At 35.5% G+C, this 20,058-nt stretch overlaps 1 protein-coding gene across 1 annotated transcript in view; it reads right to left on the bottom strand.

The window, feature by feature from the left end:
• LOC150094411 (uncharacterized) overlaps positions 1-20,058 on the bottom strand; it is a 122,692-nt gene that overhangs the window by 101,949 nt on the left and 685 nt on the right. The window lies entirely within an intron of this gene.

The raw sequence follows: 20,058 nt of genomic DNA, 5'->3' as shown, positions 1-20,058 counted from the left end.
AAAATCAGATTTATTCTTGTTAAAATGCTCCAAGCACTGTTCGGAGATTTTCATGCGAGGGCGTTTTTGATCTGCTGTGATCAAGCGCGACACCCATCTTGGGCAAAGCTTTTTCATTTGCAATTCTTCATGCAAAATATATCCTACACGTTCTTTTGAAATGCCTGTAGTCTCAACAATTGCACGCACTTTGACTCGCCGGTCATGCAATAACATATCGTGCACTTGATCAATGATTTCTAATGTTGTTACACTTTTTTGGACGTCCTTCACGTGGATCATCTTCAAGGCTGGTACATCCACATTTTAAACTCGGTAGCCCATTTCTTAATTGTCGAAAACGAAGAAGAAGAGTGCGCATAAACTTTTATGAACTTCGAATGAATTTCTTTTGCCGTTAAACCTTCTCTTACAAAGAATTGTATATACTCAATTTTATCCATTTCAACCAATACAGACAACACTTTTGCTTCAGACAGCTGTATATAAAACAAACTACTTGATAGATTGATTTGCAATTTAACATGGATGTTTATGACAGATGTACCAACTTAGAAAGAAAACTCTTGCCGATAGTCTTGCCATCTATTGAGTCAAGGCGGAGATCTTTTCAGACCACCGTCATATATTGAGTCAAGGCGGAGATCTTTTCAGACCACCGTCATATATGCTTGGTATTATGGAGCCTTATCAACTTTACCTATAGAAGTTGCAACAAGGTGTTTTTATTTTTAATAAAAATCTCTGGAGGAGACTTAGATGTAATAAATTTTTTAACCTGGGGATATTGTATATTAGGATAACCAAGTTATTTTATAAACTTGGTTATTTTAACTCCTAATCCCAAGTATGCAAACAATTAAGTTTGCGCCTGAAACAAAGTTCAAGTCTAAAGATGATACAACACCGGTGCAACTCATTGTAAAGGTGGGTAAAGCTGTGATCACTATTCTTAGTATTTTCCCATAATAAAGCACATCTCACTAGAAGATGTATACTGCAATGCATTATGGGTGGGGTCACTACCCAGACCGGTTTCAACACCTTTACAATGAGTTGCCCTGGTGTTGTACCATCTTTAGACTTGAACTATGTTTCATGCGCAAACTTAATTGTTTGCATACTTGGGATTAGGAGTTAAATAACCAAGCTTATAAAATTACTTGGTAACCCTAATATACAGTATCCCCAAGTTAAAAAATTAATTACATACATATATACACATATATGTATATATATATATATATTTTTTTTTTTTTTTCATATCCAGTTCTTGAGCAATTGTTTAGGCCTCTTGTTTCTTCTAATGTGAATGCGACGTTCTATGGTAACATCCATGAAGTAAACAAATGTATTCGCTGCAAATAAAGGATACCCGGCGTAACCCAAACAGTTCTGCGGTCATTCATCATCCTTAGCCTTCATGGAAAGACGGAAATGTGCCGAGATAAGCGCAACCAAAGAGATAATACAACAATAGGTCTGTATATTAATGGGCTGCACTTAAATTTATTAGAAATGGAACTGCGAAGATTTGGTGATTTTTTCCTTCCAACAGTTTATGAGTAATAAAAACGTGACAAAAATACTCTCTGCGCATTTTAACTATACTATAGAATACTATACTCTGATTATTATTTACAGAACACAAACGTTCGAATAGCACCGAACTGCGCCACTTTTGGAAAGAATCGGTAAGAGTAAATGCAATGTTTGCCTGATGGTAAGCATCTTCTGGCTCTTGCAGGCTGTATTGATATCCACTGATCGTTCCGTCTCTTATCAGGTTCGTCTAACAAAGAACACACACGAAATTTTGCTATTTCCATTCATGTGTTCATCGGTCACCATAGTAACCATGCAACAATGTAAATTATAATTATTTACAAAAACAAAACGATTATGAACATTGAAAATATAAAAATACTGAATTTCTTCCTCTTCAAAAAGTTTAGAAAGGATTTCACGGGTATTCAGTAGGTCTTTTTCATTTTTCAGTAATTTAATTTCTCCACTCTTACGATTAGTTTTTTGATTGTCGAATTTACTTCATGAACCAATTAATCATTTAATCTTCGACTTAAGATTTGCATAAAAATTGCGATTCATTAAATTCACAATCATTAAAACATTAAAAATATTTTCTCCGAGATGAGGGGAAATCATGACACTACAAACATCGACAAAGGATTAGAAATGCGTCGTAGTTTTATGATGTGGAATTGAATGTACCATTACTTCCAATGTAAGTTAATTTAATTCTTATTTAATTGCTCATTAGATGGTAATAAATTATTGAATAATTTAATGGAAACCAAATTTTCAATTCTCTAATGTTGATAATGAATTCAAAAAATATAACAATAAAATGAAAACGTTCGTAGAGAATCATAAAACTGTGCACCTCTTAATCGCATTGCTATAATTCGTTATTCCAGCAATGCAACGTTGCACTATAAGATGTATTAGATCGATATCAAGATAAATGGTTGTAAGATGCATTTCTCTCCATTAACTGTGAATACGAGTTTATGTTGATTCGTCTGTTTGCAGAAGAAAAATCGATATCTGCAGAAGGGAAACCCTTCACCTCGATCATGGACTAACAAACTGAGCGCTAATTAAATAAAGACTTATAAAAGTTCTTTGGATCCCTTAAAGATATGAACCTTAGTGTTGCTATTCAAGAGGTGTGGACAATCGATTGTGAAAATTCTTCTTGAAGAACAGATTTTCACAACGTATTTTATTCCTAATTCTCCCTTTATTGGATATCACAGGGGATTTACATTAACAGTCGTTTACGAAATTCTCCTACACACAAGAGAAAGGGTAAGTTGAAAAGTTATATAAAATATATCTTTAAAAATTAAGTTAGGTTTTTGTAAACTGCATTTTTTTCATCAGGTTTTTCTGTAAATCCAAACAGCGAGGGTCATCAAATATTTTGGATTTTTTTTAAATGAAAAAACTGAATTACAAATCATGAGCCGTTGTCTGCCGACAAAGAATATCGAAATGCTTATGGAGTCAGAAGATGGTGCTAATGGGCACCTGTTACGAGACCAAACTACTCCAATAAAAACTATTCATCTTTTATGTTTCGCAGACATGAGTAGCTTTGGAACAAGTTAGACGTAAGCCTTCAAGATATGATTACATCCTAAGAAACAGGGTGCGCGTAGTAGTAGTGATCTAATTAGGTTATTTATGGGCCAATGGGGATGAAAGTCCCATAAAATGGCGTATTTACTACCCTCTCTTGTCGTTACAAGCGTTCAATAAGGCACAGCGGCATTGCAGTTAAACAGACTGCAGCAAAGAAAACGATGTCATTGGAATCCTCTTTCCTCTATCTTTGTTACTGAAAGGAGGATTTACTGAAGCAAAGTAACCATAGAAACCGAGGGAAATCAGCGCTCTCGTCAATGACCACTCTCTATTCAAACGCTGTGGAGTGCTTGCCATAACAGCGTGGACAAGACTGAAGGAAATTAAAAGTTTGTTTAATCTTAAAACTTTTCCCATCTGGAGTCATGTTTTCGTTGCGCACGCACGCACGCACACGCACACGCACACACACACACACACACACACATTCTTTCCCTTTTATTTTTAAGTGCATTTCGCAAATACGCAATTCGATTCATTTTTTTTTTTTTTTAATACTGCGTCCGTATTTATTTTTAATTGAAATTTGGCATTTGGAATGATTCATCGAGTCATTCCAGTTTTTATTTAAGTTGTTATTTTTAATAATCATAATATAATTATTAAAACTTACTGATGTATACTGAGAGCTCAAAACCTTTTTAAAAATCAAGGAAGTGATTGCAGATAATCACAAGATGAGTTTCGCAATAGTATTCTTGTATAATGTCCATGCATTACAACAACACTTGAATCAGTATGCTCATATACTATAGAGAAGTTTTATCATTAAAATGGCCTAGTTTATAGCGGAAAAAATCATTTATCATTTCAAATTGTTGTACAAACAAACTTGCAGTAATAATTCTTCACAGTGGCGCAATCAGGATTTAATCTTGGGGGGGGGGAGCACTCAAGATTTAATCTTGGGGGGCGAGCCGAATTGAGTAGACAATTTGAGAATAGACATTACTCATTGCATACCACCTACAATATCACTGAGCAACTGCAGCGATTGTCAATACACGAAACTCGTGATCTCCTCTGGCCCTGCTCGGACAAACGAAGTAGCGCTCATTCCGCCCAAGCACTACTTCGTTCACTGCTGCCGTGATTTCCGAGAGCTATAGAAATAGAAGACAGGACACAATATAAATAAAAAAATCATTTTAATTAGGGAAAAGATTTTCGGAAGATTTTCTAGTGTTTTTTTCCTTTGAGAGTTGTTTATTTTTTTTTTCAGATTAAAAAATTCATTGATGTTTAAATTTGGTAAATTAAATGTGAATTTGATATAACTCCTCATTGAAGGATGCTTAGGTGACACTTCTGACTGGTCTTCACTAAATAATGCAAGATTATCTTAAAAGGGATTCCCTGCCTCCGCCCACATTCAAACAATGGCATTGTTGATGCTATAGATTTTGCAGTGTGTCATGTCGTGTGTGTTTGAACTGCCGTAGGCGCCTGAGTGTCGAGTCTTCAAAATTCGAGTCATCAGAATTCAAGGAGAACCGGCCTACCAGTCCATAACTCGGGGGGGGGGGGGGGGCACCGTAGGCGCCAGGGGGAGGAACCCCCTTTTGAGTCTTCAAAATTCGAGTCATCAGAATTCAAGGAGAACCGGACTACCAGTCAGGAACTCAGGGGGGTTGGGCGCCAGGGGGGAAATCCCCCTTTCGAGTCTTCAAAATTCGAGTAATCAGAATTCAAGGAGAACCAGAATAAACTTCTTATTGATACAGTATATCAATAAGAAGTTTACTTATAAAATTTAATTTTAAATTTATCGAAATCCCATTCGGTTAAAGAGATGTTAATTCCATGAGATTTTATTAAAGAGGAATTATTAATTTAACATATCTGTGTGCATGTTTAAAGGCAAGGATGACGTAGTAATTAAAACATTATCACCTTCAAAAATTGTTGCACACAGTATGCCAAATTAATGATCTCTCTTTAATAGAATCCCAATTATTATTGATATCTCTTTAACCCAGTTGGATAAAAGGAGCTGCTCCATTACCAAAATAGCTTTGCTTTTTTTCAGGTCAGTATTGTTATGTAATTTATTTACAATATATTTAAAACGATGCCTTTTGGTGCCATTCTTTAGTATCAGACGAAAGTAAAAGTGGCCTCTAAATGTTTAAAGTCCCTTTCCCTTATTCCTGTATTAGTTTTCGTTACGACTGTTGATGCATCAAATTATTTAGTATATGTGAACTATTTTCTCTTACCGTTTTTTACTTGATATCGTTGTATTTAACTTCATATCACGCTTAAAGAATACAGCACGAAAAAAAAACCAAAAAACATTGTGTATTAAATGACGGATATGTATGTCCCTGGAACCTCCGATGACAGGTCCTTGCGAAAATAGAGTATCAAGCGAAGGACTTCGCTAAATGAAAATTAGAAAAATAATGCAGCATTTATTTCCTGCGCATACAAGAGAAGGCTGCAAAAATGATATTTGCATTTACAGGTGATTGCTATCCTTGATAGTGGCTGTTTTGAAAAATTTATGTTAAGTTTATGATAATTCGACCTTAAATGGATTCCCGTCATTCGTAGTCTACACATGAAATTCATCGAACAAAAATAACCCCTCTTTTGTTTTTTTCCTTGTTTTCAAGATACCGACCATAAATACTTCCCATGAAAATACTTGGATCACATTAGCTTCTACTGCATCAGGAAGTTTGAAGACTGACAATACTTTGCATGTATACATTTATATCGGATTTCTAGTATATTTTTTATATTTAAAGACTTCCTTTCCTGATATTAACATTGTAGGTTCTCGTCCAAATTAAGGAGAAAATCACTTGAATCTTTAATTAGGCAACTTCTCTTAATATTAATAATCACATAGAACAAATGGGAAGCAGCTTTGCTTCCTATTTGTTCTGTGTTCCATTGCTATCCTTGATAGTGGCTATTTATATTAACTTTACTTTTATCTATTTTATTATTCACGTACGCAAAGTCCAACGATATATGCGATGTTGAAAATCGATGCGATGGTGAAGTTGAAAATACCTGCATTTAATAAAGGGCGTCAAACAGGGCAAATAAAATGGAAGCAAACCTGCCAACAGATGTCTGCTTGTCATCCTCAAGCAGACACATGCACTCGAATATTCCGATAAGTTTTGCTAACATAAATCTCATTCGACAAACTATTCTAGGAACCCCAAACAGCGCATCACGCCATGAAAGGAGAATCCTATTCCCTAAAGAAGAGAGAACGCTTTGGGCGTTTAAAACACGGGTCTTTCACCACAGGAAGTAGACCGGGTATACCAGCTCCAAGGGTCTGTTCGCTTCACGCAGGTCCGGTTTCCGTGGTAACTGGCGTGGATTTGTTACTTGTCCAACTTCTGGTTTATACAGTCGAAGAAATGCGTTCGGCGGATGCGACAACAGCTCATCTGACAACAAATGACATGTGACATGCATTTATTTCATTTTCCATCGAGCCTTGCTACGGACAGTTTCCATTTCGGTTTGCAACTGCCGAGTATTCGAAGATCGCAGTTCTCTTCCTTGCGTCCTTTTTTTTTTCGTTCCCTGAAAACGAACTCATCATATTAGCTAGAATTATATCGCAACTCCCTAGCGGGATTCTTTCATCATCTTGTGATGTCCCATATGTAAACCCTCTTTTGAAATTCCGTTAATAGTATTAGACACAAGACAGGTGAATCCGAGTTCACACTAAGATAGCCTTTAGTTTTCTTGTTTTTTTTTTGTCACTTTCAGCGAGATTGTCTCAATACATCTGAGAAATTTATGAAACGCCTAATAAGCGGTCAATGGGGGTTTGATTAAAAATAAAAATGAAATGTATTATAGATTGCATTTGGAGTGCTGGACCATGAGTCCTCCATTCATAGCCTGAAAACGGCACCTTTTAATACATAGAAATCGAACAAAAGATACTGCATATATCCCATGAAAAGCTTTTGCATAGGTAATCATTAAGTCATGTGCTTAAAATACATCAACGATATTGGTTTATAACTGTGTGTGTGTGTGTGTGTGTTGGGGACGGGGGGGGGGGGGTACGAAGCTGACGTCCCGTGCTGCTTTTGTAGCAATGGCACACCGGGACTCATACATTGTTCTAGCCAGTAAAATAAATGAATTCATACAGAAGTAACTGGTCTGCGTAATCATTTATTGTCGAGTTCTACAGGTAGGAAGTATAATCTCTGATTATACAGAAAAGCAAAGTAGTTAGTTATTCGTATGTAACGTCACTGGACGCCATATGTTCACTCTCGTGCCTCATAGAGTTTTGGGAGTGAAGCCTTCTACTAGAAGAAGTGGTAGGGTCGCAGATGCTCTTTCTACACAGAATTAGTAGGACAATCACAAACATCCATGCCCACAGCGGGATTCGAATTCGCAGACTGTTGGTTGTGGAGGGATACGCTAATCACTCGGTCAGTCAGGCCGACTAAAGCAAACTAAATGTTAGTATATCTGTCATTAGAGAGTATTCTTTCCCCCCCCCCCCTCCACTGATCCACACACACAAAGGTCGTCATATTTCTTTTTTTCTTCTTAAGAAACGTTAAAAAAATACCGCTAACGCCTTTGATTCCCTTACAGGAAGTAGGCAAGGCCGTTCTAGTCCTATCTAACTTTCTGGAGACTGAGGAGGCAGTTCAACTCCACCGTAGGCCAATTAGAGATAGCTGACCCAAGACTATCACTATCCGGCATCCGGTGAAGAGAGGCGACTGACAAGTGCCGCCATCTCGTGGTCCCTATTCCTAGCACTATATATTTATTGTCTATGATAGCTACGGTGGATTTTCTTGAGATTACAGGAAGAGAGAAAGAGAAAAGAAAAACACTTGTCTGTGCGACTAATCGGTCGAAGAAAGGCATAGAAAATGTTCCTGTAGTCGGCGACTAGATTTGAACCTAGGTCTTCCAGAAGGAAGACCTAGGTTCAAAGCTACAGTGCAAATGCCACTTCCACTGAGCTACAAGGCTCAGAAACGTTACTTGATTGCGAATTCCTCTGTCAAATTTCTAAACGCAGGATGGTAACATTTCGATAATTTCAATTCCGTTGGCTTCTCAGAAAGCCAATTTTACAGTTGTAGGATAACACTCTTATGAAAATTTTACTGTTTTCTAGCTGTGATAGAATCTAATTATGAAGCAAGCGGTAATACGTTCATTAAGTCAAGAATTATTAACTCAACAAACTTCATTAAGTTCAAGTGTAAAATCCTGGCATACGCGAAATATACAAGCTTTTTCTAAATTTTTACGTAAGAATTTACCCTTTGCATCGGCTTTTTTATATAATATTATGCATGCTATTAAAACATGTAGGTCAGATTTCATTGAAAAGATAATTCTATATGACCATGCCAGAACCATACGAGTAAGACACTTATGTTTTGATTTATTGAAGCAAGTTTCTTATATGTTTTTCTCTTTTACTACTGAGTTTTGCTTCCAACTGTGTTAATTGACTAATTAATGACACAATAATTTAAGATTTATGGCAATGTTTCAAGTAATGTTTTTTTTTTTTTTTAATCTCCATGCAACAATGACCAGAGACGTTAAAATTTTGCGGGAAACAACTCTAATAATTTCCCCTCAGAGGAATCTTTGAGGTTACTCAGGATTCCTCTCAGGTCAACATTGATATGTTTAAATAGCAAATGCTATTTAATTAGTGTATGATGATACAACGGCTGTGAGGCTCATAGAGAAGGTATGGCACCATCTTATAAAACCAATATCATATGATTATAGCGGACATAATCCTATCTTGATAAATTTTACGAATCAACATTCTCATGCTTGGGAGTACTTAGAATGGAACATGCTATTAATGTAATCAGATATAATCCTCGTTTGAATAGCTGCTTAGGAAAATTGTTCCACTTATTTTCACCCTGTTTTAAGACTTAAGATACTCATTTGCAGTTCGTAAATTGAGATATATACGCCAGAAACTACATTTCTGACATTCTTTTTACAGTCAGCAGTTGGAAAAAATCTACACTTACAAAAAATAAATGATTGATGGAGTAGAAAGTATTGAAAAATTGAAGCAGCCGTGTGCGTGTTTGTGTGTGCACGAGCACGCTTGTAGTTCACAGTAGCTTTCCCCGAATATCAATATTAATGGCTGTGCTGTTTCTTGAAGAGATAAGAGAAACCTTTTAAGCAGTGTTCAAAGCACCGCCTCTGGTGACACTTCTGATGCATACTAAATATTTCACCCATTATAGTGTTGGAAAGATCATAAGATGGAACTCATGCGCAGGAACATGTACTTTATCTACCACACATTTGCCAGTGTTACTATGAAGACCATTCTTTCACTGGCTACGTTTGCTTAATATATTTGCAAGGCACAAACACTGCATAAATTATGAAAAAATGAATTTACAATTCGGAGCGCACAGAATTTGACAAGAGAATGACTGGTTTCGACCAGTGTGACAAATATTATCTTCTTACAAGAACTATCTGTATTAGTCATATTAGAGCAATATCATCGGTACCATTTTTTTAAAAATTAGTACAGTTTAATGATGCCAAAAGAGATGCCGTATGATATTATTTCTTACATATCCTCATATACACACATGACCCAAAATATTATGACTTACCTAATAGTGTGCTGGTCCTCTTTTGGCTGAGATAACAGCTTGCCCATCTTGTCATTGACCACAGAATGACCAAGGTATTTTGGATCAACTAGACAGAATAACGTCGCAGAGATAGAGAAACACTGCCGTCGACTGGCTGATGCTGCGTTCCACATAATCCCACAGATGTTCGAACGGATTCGTATCAGGAGAATTAGGCGGTCAGGGGGGGGGGTAGTAAAGGGAATGCTTAAATATGATTTTCGAACCATGCGAGCCTTGTGATGCGGGTTGTTTTCTTGCTGGAAGAATCCAGATTTATCAGACGACATTGTCACAATGAAAGGCAATATCTGGTCCGAAACAATCCCTAGGTAAGAATTAGGGGTCATGATATGTTCAGTGAGGATGAGGTACTCGGTGATGTTTACGAAGGCGATCCAGATACTAGGATAGCTCCACCATTAGCCTGTTTCCGGCCAAGTGCAGTCTAGTTGGCCGGAAACAGGCTGTATAATCATAATTAATTTTTTGGTCATGAGTATATTACTCAATATGAAGGGCCTGAATGTAAATTGCCGAGATCCGTTTTCCTTTTAAGCTGAAATACATGAATGTGCAGGTGCAGATATTTTGTTCCATCCGTACTGATTAAAAGCCAAATACATTTTTCTCTAAAATAATTTTCTCTAAAACTCAACCTCAGTAATGAAGTCTACGCGTACTGCTACAAGAAGTGGTCAAGAAATTATACACATGCCAACCACTGAAATAAAAACTTTTATGCAGATATACGTAAACGTTACTAACGCAGCGTATATGGAAAATAATTGGGTCACCACACGTTCTAGGTCAACTATTTAAGAACGCTGCCGTAATCAGTAATCAGTAGCATTTTAACCCTCCGGTCGCGGTGGTTGAATTGCAGTGTTAGTCGCGGTATATCTGAGAGATACATTCATTACTAGTATGTGCTAAAATGCAATAAAACATAAAGAAAAAAGCACTGCAAATATAATACATGATGGTAAAGATTAAGTGGATATTGAATCCAACATTATTTCATAGCCGAATATAGAAACTACAAGAGTTTCGTGCCGAATATATAGATACTGAAAGTTTCGGCGGATGCAAGTACAAGCAACCTTATGGGCAACTCGTAGTAGAGGTGGAGTAAGCTCCATATCACTTTCCTTAGCACTTTCCATAATGTAAAGCATGTCTCCTAGAGGACACGTATGATAAATATTGAATCCAACATTATTTCATAGCCAAATATAGAAACTACAAGAGTTTCGTGCCAAATACACAGAAACTATAAACGTTGCAGCGGATGCAAGCATAAGCAACCTTATGGGCAACTCGTCGTAAAGGTGGAGTACGCTCCAGATCACTTTCCTTAGTATTTTCCATAATGTAAAGCACATCTCCTAGAGGACATGTATGATAAATAAGCCTTTGGCTCTCTATTTCAGTAATACATGACGGTTTATTTATTTTCAGTTACAATCTAAAAATTAGTGAACAAAGAATAAAAAAAAAACTAAACCAATACTATACTAACATCGGAGGTCGCGGTATCTCTCAGATACAATTTACTGTCAAATATCACAAACCTTTACATAACATGTGTTAAACCAAACTGACAGCCAAAAAAAAACATTGCATAATATCGTAACATATGAATGCGCAGCTACAATGACCTCCAAGCTATACCCTGAATTGTGTAAGAATATTTATATTAAACATTTTGCATGTATCTGTCAGATCAGCTGCGAGCTCTGGAGGGTTAAGGGTAAATGTCATCTTCCTTGCGGCTCTGACAATTAATTATAAAGGAGTTAGACCTTCTCTATTACATTCTAACTAATACACGAAGAATTATTAGTTATTAAGAGCAGATAATTTAGTTAATTAAATTATAAAATATAATAATTTATATTAGTATATTTAATAATAAAACTATTGAACGTAGTACAGTTTATGTAATATTATGAAAACAATATATTAAACAAGTATTCACTCATGAAACTTGAGCGGAGTTCGATATTTGTTAGATATTTTGGAGAGAATTTATTTTGTGGGCCGCTGTTAGGGAAATCGAACCAAGAAACGGCGTTATACAGTTTTAGGTAGGGGTCAAAGATAACTTAACAAATGATGTATATTGACCAGAATTACGAGTAGACATCCTTCCGGATGGGGGTTTTTGGGAAAGTCTCCCTGTTTTGGCACGTGCAGCTATGGTCTCTTTAGCATGGGCATCTTTGTGGAGCAGCTGAATAATGACAATTGCCATGTGGATTCGAATCTTATCCAAAACGTGAGAAATTTTATGAACCTCTACACCGTCTCGGGAGGATATTTCTTTTTCCAATAAACTGGGGCCTCAATCTTCTCGTATCAGAATGCAAGAAAGTAGGGTTCTTGTAGAATTAACACTAAAGCATCTTCCTAGGACATTATGTATTACAGGCCAGCATGAACTCAACTGCCCCAGTATGAAATTTATTGTACGAATTTTTAAAATTTTAAATACATTCTTTCATCGATAAAAGAATGTTCATCAATTTTGAATTTCTCTTCAAGAAATTCAAAATTGAAATGCCTTAAAGTTTTATCCTCGCTTAAAATTCTTTTTTGTTTGAAGATTGTCATAAATTCCAGTGACTTGAACAAGACACTGAAAGAAAATTAACCAGCTGAACTGGGAAATGGATCCATTTTCACTGCAGTTTCTTGTGCGGTGCTATTTGATATTCCCTGAAAAAAAAACAAAAAAATCTTGCGGTGTTCCCACGAGTGATGAAATAAAAACTGAAAACAAGATACAACCAATTTTCACAAATATAAACTATCAAAGTACCAGTACATGCATTATTTGAAGCACTGCACCATCGTTTTTCATACAGAGATTTTCATATCTCTTCTGTCAAAAACATTTTCTTCAGACACCAAGTCCATCAGCGTGCTGCAAGGTATTGCTTTTCAGCCAGTTACTAGTTATATGAGGATGTAATACACAGAAAATTTGACACCGTTAAATAAAGTACCGCGTAAAAATAACACATCAAGGATTATGTTACTCTACATCACCGAAACAAACCGTGTGTTTACTAACAAGAATTCCTAAATCTAACAGGAATCCTAACGTAAATATTGGCGAGTTTAAAAAACAACATTCACATGTCATTTTGTGCAAAACTTTTGAGCTAAAATGAAGAGATCTCTGTCAGCAAGTAAATAAAAATTAATATATTAAAATTAAAAATGTATGTAACATTATTTGTACATTAAAATATTAATATCCTGATATTAAAATTATTATATTAACATTAATTATTAAAATATCAACAAGGAAAAATTAACATTAAAATTTTAAAATATAAATAACGTACTGTTAATTTCTTACTTATAATTGACATACACTAAGCCTAATGGTAGCAAAAATATGAATATCATGTTGCTAATTTATTATTTATAATTAGTATTATGCTAGTGTAATGATGATGTCAAATGATTTTAGGGATCGTTATGAATAGTATTAATTTTTTTTGAATAATTTTTAAATGTTAAAAGTAAATAATTGTTTAATATATATTACTAGTCAAAACTGGTTTAAATCTTTAAAAATTCCTAAGGCAATCGAAAATTAACTATTTACGTTGTATTTTCGGATTCTTTCGGATATTTTGGAAATTTCGGATCTAAACAACGTCAGAAATAATGTGGAAAACTCAACTGCGACCGACAAGAATACGTACAGTAACACTTGGTTGTTATCATAGTAGAAGTCCTAACCGTGACCAGACTCCCTAATCCAGCTGACGCCATTCTCCGCTACCTGCACTAAAGGGTCACGGCATAAAGAGAGAGAGAGAGAGAACTTCCCTCCGATCCATTCCGCTAAAGTTCGCGTCGCGAAGTGTGTATGTGTGTCATCTCTCGTGAAGAATGTTCACACGCCTTCGACTTTCAGACGTAGCGTTTCAAAAGTCTGACCTTGAACCTTCCATTCACGGGACTCCCCAGCTGTGACTGCTTCCACTTGTGAACATGAGCTTTTATGACACACACACACAGTCCTTCACTCCGTTTAGGAAGCAAAGAATTTGAGCTTTCTTTCTGAACTGACCAAGAAAAGAGTGACACATGATTTGCCTTCAAGGATGGGGGGGGAGCAAACATTATGAGCAAAAATAAAGAAAATAATTATTAATAGAAGGTGTTGCATGCTTGTGAAGCGTTTCGCTCTTAAACATAATAAAAGCACTATTTAAATTAAGGGGATATTAAATCCCACATTGTTTTAAGACCGAATAAGAAACTCAGAGATTGGAATCAGAGAGTTTCATGCCGAATATAGTAAACCATAAAAGTATCGGCGATTACTAGCGTGAGCTAATGCAAGTAGTCCTAGTACGTAGTACAATACCGGGCAACTCGTTGCAAAGGTGAGTAAAGTTCTGATCGCTATTCTTTGGTATTTTCCATAATGTAAAAACACACTTCCTAGGAAATGTATGCTGTTATTACATTATGGTAGGAGGTCACTACCCAGACCGGTTTCAGCCTTTTTTGAGGCTTCATCAGTGAGTAGCTAGACCAAATTAATACCAAAGGGTATAGCGAAAGGATATACCAAAGGGTATAGCGAAAGAACTTAAGTTCTTTTTTCGCTAAACCCTTTGGTATTAATTTGGTCTAGCTACTCACTGATGAAGCCTCAAAAAAGGCTGAAACCGGTCTGGGTAGTGACCTCCCACCATAATGTAATAACAGCATACATTTCCTAGGAAATGTGTTTTTACATTATGGAAATTACCAAAGAATAGCGATCAGAACTTTACTCTCCTCTGCAACGAGTTGCCCGGTATTGTACTACGTACTAGGACTACTTGCATTAGCTCACGCTAGTAATCGCCGATACTTTTATAGTTTGTTATACTATATTCGGAATGAAACTCTCTGATTCCAATCTTTGAGTTTCTTATTCGGTTTTAAAACAATGTGGGATTTAATATCCCCTTAATTGAAATAGTGTTTATATCGCCGAAATGAAGCCTGTTGGCTCTTTATATTTAAGCATAAAAAAAGCAGATGTAGTATATTTATTTATTTTTATTTTTTAAAAAAAAAACACTTTACGTAAAATGCTCATCTATCTGCAGACTAGAATGCAGCCACCTGTATTGCATCATCCACGCCGGGCATTATCCCGTGGTGTTATTACTCTCCAAATTTATCTTCGGAATCTAAACGTACCAGTACACTCCGATTCATCAGTCGTAAAACCTGCGCTTGAGAACAGACCGCATTAAACTGACCCGAGCTACGTCTCTTATCGAACGTGTTCAAGTCGGCATATGGAAAGCTTCCTGCCCACAGCATTTGGTCGCAATGCTTTCTTCAGTTACGATACTTGTAAACTATTGGTACACAGCTTAAAATGAGTATTTAATACGTTTGTTTCTACAAATTAAAATGAATTATTGAGGATGTTTTTGTCATATATTCTGTAAGGCACAGTTGACACGTCATAACAACCGACAGGTTTCAACGTATGCATTGTGTTTATGTTTAGACAGTAACCTACAATTTTGTTAGTATTTCTGGCAAGAGAAAATTAGTGGAAGCAAAATTTCCAACTATTATTCCTTTGTGAAATTTTGTGACAGAATTTTCTTGCTGGATCAATTTTCTTGATTGCAGAAATTAAGCAAATCTTGACATCCGTGTGTGTTTCTATGCTTATGTGTCTATCGCCTCTTGCAATTAGTTTCATCGCTCTACACGGCCACCTTCGTTTTCCCTCTTTGTTTTGGTTGCTACAAAGCAGTGGCACACCCAGGGGGGAAAGAGACCCTCCCCCCCCCCAAAAAAAAACTACTGTTATACATTACTCGAGAAAACGCGTCTCCGTAGGGTAATATTACCGACGTCTTTTTATGGTAAAGCCTGCGCATGAGTATTACAGTACGAGAAACATTTTTTTATGCCACTCCCACCTACGGAAGGTGTAATAGGACTATAGTATATAAGCATCGTGAGTGTGATTTTTTTCTATTCATGATTTTTTGTATTTTTATTTTCTACATGTTTATGTAGAAAATAAAAAAAAATAAAAAAACACTTTGCACTAATGATCAAACATGATATTCTTAATGCTAATTCAAGCCTCCAGTAAGCGACGTGGTAGTCTCACATTGGGCGATGAACTTCATCTCCCACACAAATACAATCACGAACATCCATGCTCACGATAGGATTTGAACCCAGAGACTTTTGGTTCGAGAGTGGTTATGCTAACCACTTACCCAACCAGGCCAGAAAATCGTATAAAAGTTTTTCAGTATGTGAGTCTTTCCAATACAGTAGCTACCAGAATTTGATGTTTCATCAATTGCGATATGGAAATTGGCAGGGTATAGATTATCATCTAAATATGTCAAGATGAATTTGTGAATATTGCATACTCTCAAAGTTGACATTTGTTTCATGTGGAAATGAAACGGCTGCTTCCTCCTAGAGAACCTATTAACTTCTCGCTTCTTCGTGCTCCGACATGTCCTTACAAGTTCAGCTTGTTTTATATTGTTGCAGCATACTCCTATATTATTGCAGCAAATCATCACTGGAATTCAAAAATGATGGGATACATTTTTTCCCCATTTCTTACTAAGATTAATGGTAATCTTAGTAAGAAAAGTAAATTATATTATCTTCTAATAAATTACCGATGAGTATGCAGAAAGGTCGCTGTTTTGACATCTTTACGAAAAAAAAAATCGATAACTACAAACTGGTTTCTGTCATGCTTCATTTAATTCATTAATTCAGGGGGTGCATTCACTTTGGGCGTGTTCCTGCTTAAGACACGATACTTGCGCATGAGTAAGTTGCTATGTAACTTTGGATAATAAACAATCTGCCCTTAACTGCTCTTGTACATCATAAGATTTAGAAGTACATTGTTATTTTTAAGACATTAAGTAATATTTTACATCTTCGAATCCTGGTAACTTTCTCTTTGGAGAAGATTTTCATTATTTCCATATAATTATAAAATCTTAATCATAATTTAAATTAGATATTTTCTTGCATGAATATTCATCTTAATTACCATCCACGATTCGCTTTATTTGGAAAGGCCCAGGATGGAATCCACATACGAAGCGAAGAACGTTTAGGACTTTTCAGTTGATGGTGAGTTAGCTGGACATATACGGAATGGAGCTATATTTTACCTAAGGAAAATCGGGCATTTCATTCCAGAATCAGGCAAATCGCCAAGGGAATACATGACATAATACGCTCGCACAATATTCCCTGAAAACTATGCACAGTCACGTTGCAACCACCAACCTTCTTCAATCATATAGGAAGAAATTAACAAACCACTAAGCGTTTTGAATGCATTGTTTATCACTCTAATATCAGGTCAGTGAACCCAGCCAGTCTTAAATTATTTTCAACTGTTTACCCAATCAAACCAGTCATTCCTTGGATTTATCTGATGGTTCAAGCATTGTTTGAATATGTGACAACTAAGAGATAGCGTTCCAAGTTTTCTCTCTAATGAAATATCACATATCTCAACGGGCTGGAATAATCGCCAATGCCAAAGATGTTCATGTCAAGAAGAGCTCATTTTGTCTATCGAGTGAGCATGTTTACTGAACCGGTTTGTGTATTGTGTTGCAGGACAGGTCCGAGTTTTATGGAGTAAAAATACAACTCTAAGACGTTTGTCCTTTATATGACCTTTTCAGATGACTCTGCAATAGCTCGTCTCATATGGAGGGCGAAGTGTTTTTCCAAAACTTGGGTGTTTCATTTTGAAAAACAGACGAACCATACAACAGAACATAACGGAATTAACAGATATAATAAGCTAGCCTCGTGTCCTTCATTCGAAACAGTAGTCACACTTGTCTGAAACTGACCTTCAGCTATACAAAAAAAGAAATTGCACAATGACAGATTTGTTTAGCTTCATCTTTCTCTGCAAAGCAATTCTGTGAAAAGGATAGTTTATATGATCTGCTATCAATACATACAGGACATAAAAAGAAAAATACATTGCCCAGAGGCAGCATTGATCAGCTAATAGGCTTTGCGCCTTCGCGGTGCGTGCGTACGCGCGCGCTTGTTGACGGGAGGGATTGATATTAAAAATATAGGCTACGATTTGTAGTCTATATAATCCCTAAAGAAAATCATTTTAACTCATTTTACATAATATTCATTACAATATTATGCACTTCAAAGTTATAAATATAATTTACTAAACACCGTTATTTGTGAAATAATTCTATCCTGTTTTGTAGTGTTGAACAGTTTTGTGCCATCAAATTCAAAAAGCAGTCCTCTTCTCTTTTTCATATTTTACAGCTATAGTGATCCAGCAACTCCCATTTTGGATTTAAATTTTCACTGACCTAGGCCTATATAATGCTTACTAGCATTTAAAAGGCGAACCATTCTATGTTTGTTTGGGGAAAAGATTTTATTCATACCTTCAATGGATAACTGTCATGGTTATCATTGTCTAGACATGCATATTTAAAACATTTTAGTTCAAAATGTGATTATAAATTTGATTACATTTTTGGACAAAGTTATTAATTCTAATACGCAATATGTAGTATTTAAAATAATGCAACTGAAATAAAAAAATACAAATAAGTATTGTAAATAAATAGTGCGATATATTGGAAATATTATCATCATTATTAATAATAAATATAAGATAAATATTATTTATCTTATATTTATTTTATGAATTTTTTTTTTTGACAATTTTCATTACCTATTTCCTTGATTTGTTAACACGTTAAGTATCATGGCTTACCACATTATACTAATATTATTAAAATATGGTGTGATATGAATAATTGATTAACTCATTAGGTAATTACATTAACTCTTTTTCGCCATTTTTTTTAAATTCTTTAACTATATTTTAAACCGTAGTTTGATTAACTGGTCGATTGCTGGGTTTTCTATGTATTGAAATCTTGCAACTGTGGTTGACAACGTAGGAAAAGAATAAATGCTGATAGGAATGATTGTTATCAGTTCTTACATTATTTGCTTATCCAAATTAAAGTGGAAATCTGTAATAGAAACTGCTGATTCGAGAGCGGCATAAAAATAGTTCGTCAGCAAACACTGGAGGAGCGCACACTGCTCATTAATCTATCAGGGTTGAATGAGCTACCTAAAAGTACGTCATCGTCTTCTTTCATTGACTTTAAGAAATAGTTGTTTAGCTGGCTTAAATCTCTCTTAATATAGAGTAACGCACACGCAGAACACTAGTCACGTGACATTCATGCGGCACATCCGATTCATGTTATGGTTCTAGCTATGGAAGTTACGTCAGTTCTTAGCACTAAACTGTGATAGCCGCTGTTCATCTACTGAACCAGTTGTATTGCTGCGTAACGCCACCTATACAGCAATATTCTTCTAAAGGAGAAAAACTTTATCAGTTAATTATTTCGACTCATAATTAGCATAACATAATTAGAATATATATATATATATATATTAAATCTGTTTGTGTGGATTGCTTAATATGAATATAGTTTCGAATATAGGCTGGATTTAAGATTTATTTATGCAATTGTCGGCTAGCAATATTATTAATTGGACTGAGTTGCCCAAAACACATTTATTCTCACAAACTTTTCAATTCATTACTCTCTACAAGTTCTAAGATTATAATGATCAAAAGATTAAACAACATCTGAAATAACTGCAATATCACTGCCGCTAAGCAACTTATAAACATAGTAAAACTGTGTAAAATTGTTGCAAAAAAATAAGATATCACACTGATTCTTCAGGGTTAGGAATTGATAGATAATAATTTTAACATAAAGAAAAGCTGCTGTTAAAAGAAAACTTACCGGAGCGTATCGAACGAATAACCTGAAGATTGTTATGTTATGGAATAGGAAACATCCTAAATGGTGTGCGAGAATGTCTGATCATTTTGGGAATGTTAGAAACATGACTTTCGTCTCCACTACATCGTATTGAAACACGATACAGTAGGGGCGAAAACCATGTACTACATCGTATTGAAATAATGTAATTGCATTTTAAAGAGAATAAGGTTGCCCACAAAGTGAAGCAATAGAAAACTATATATCAAGATAAAATAGAATCAAACCTGCTTAACGCCTCTTTTTTTTTTGTTCTATAAACCAGATTCATTTAATCACTCAGAAATAAATAAATAAAATAATTTTGTACTTTT

Source organism: Typopeltis vanoorti, chromosome 22 (assembly GCF_054136105.1).
Source record: "Typopeltis vanoorti isolate ZY-2024b chromosome 22, IOZ_Tvanoo_1.0, whole genome shotgun sequence".
Taxonomy (NCBI): Eukaryota; Metazoa; Arthropoda; class Arachnida; order Uropygi; family Thelyphonidae; genus Typopeltis; species Typopeltis vanoorti.
This window is presented reverse-complemented; position numbering and strand designations above follow the sequence as displayed.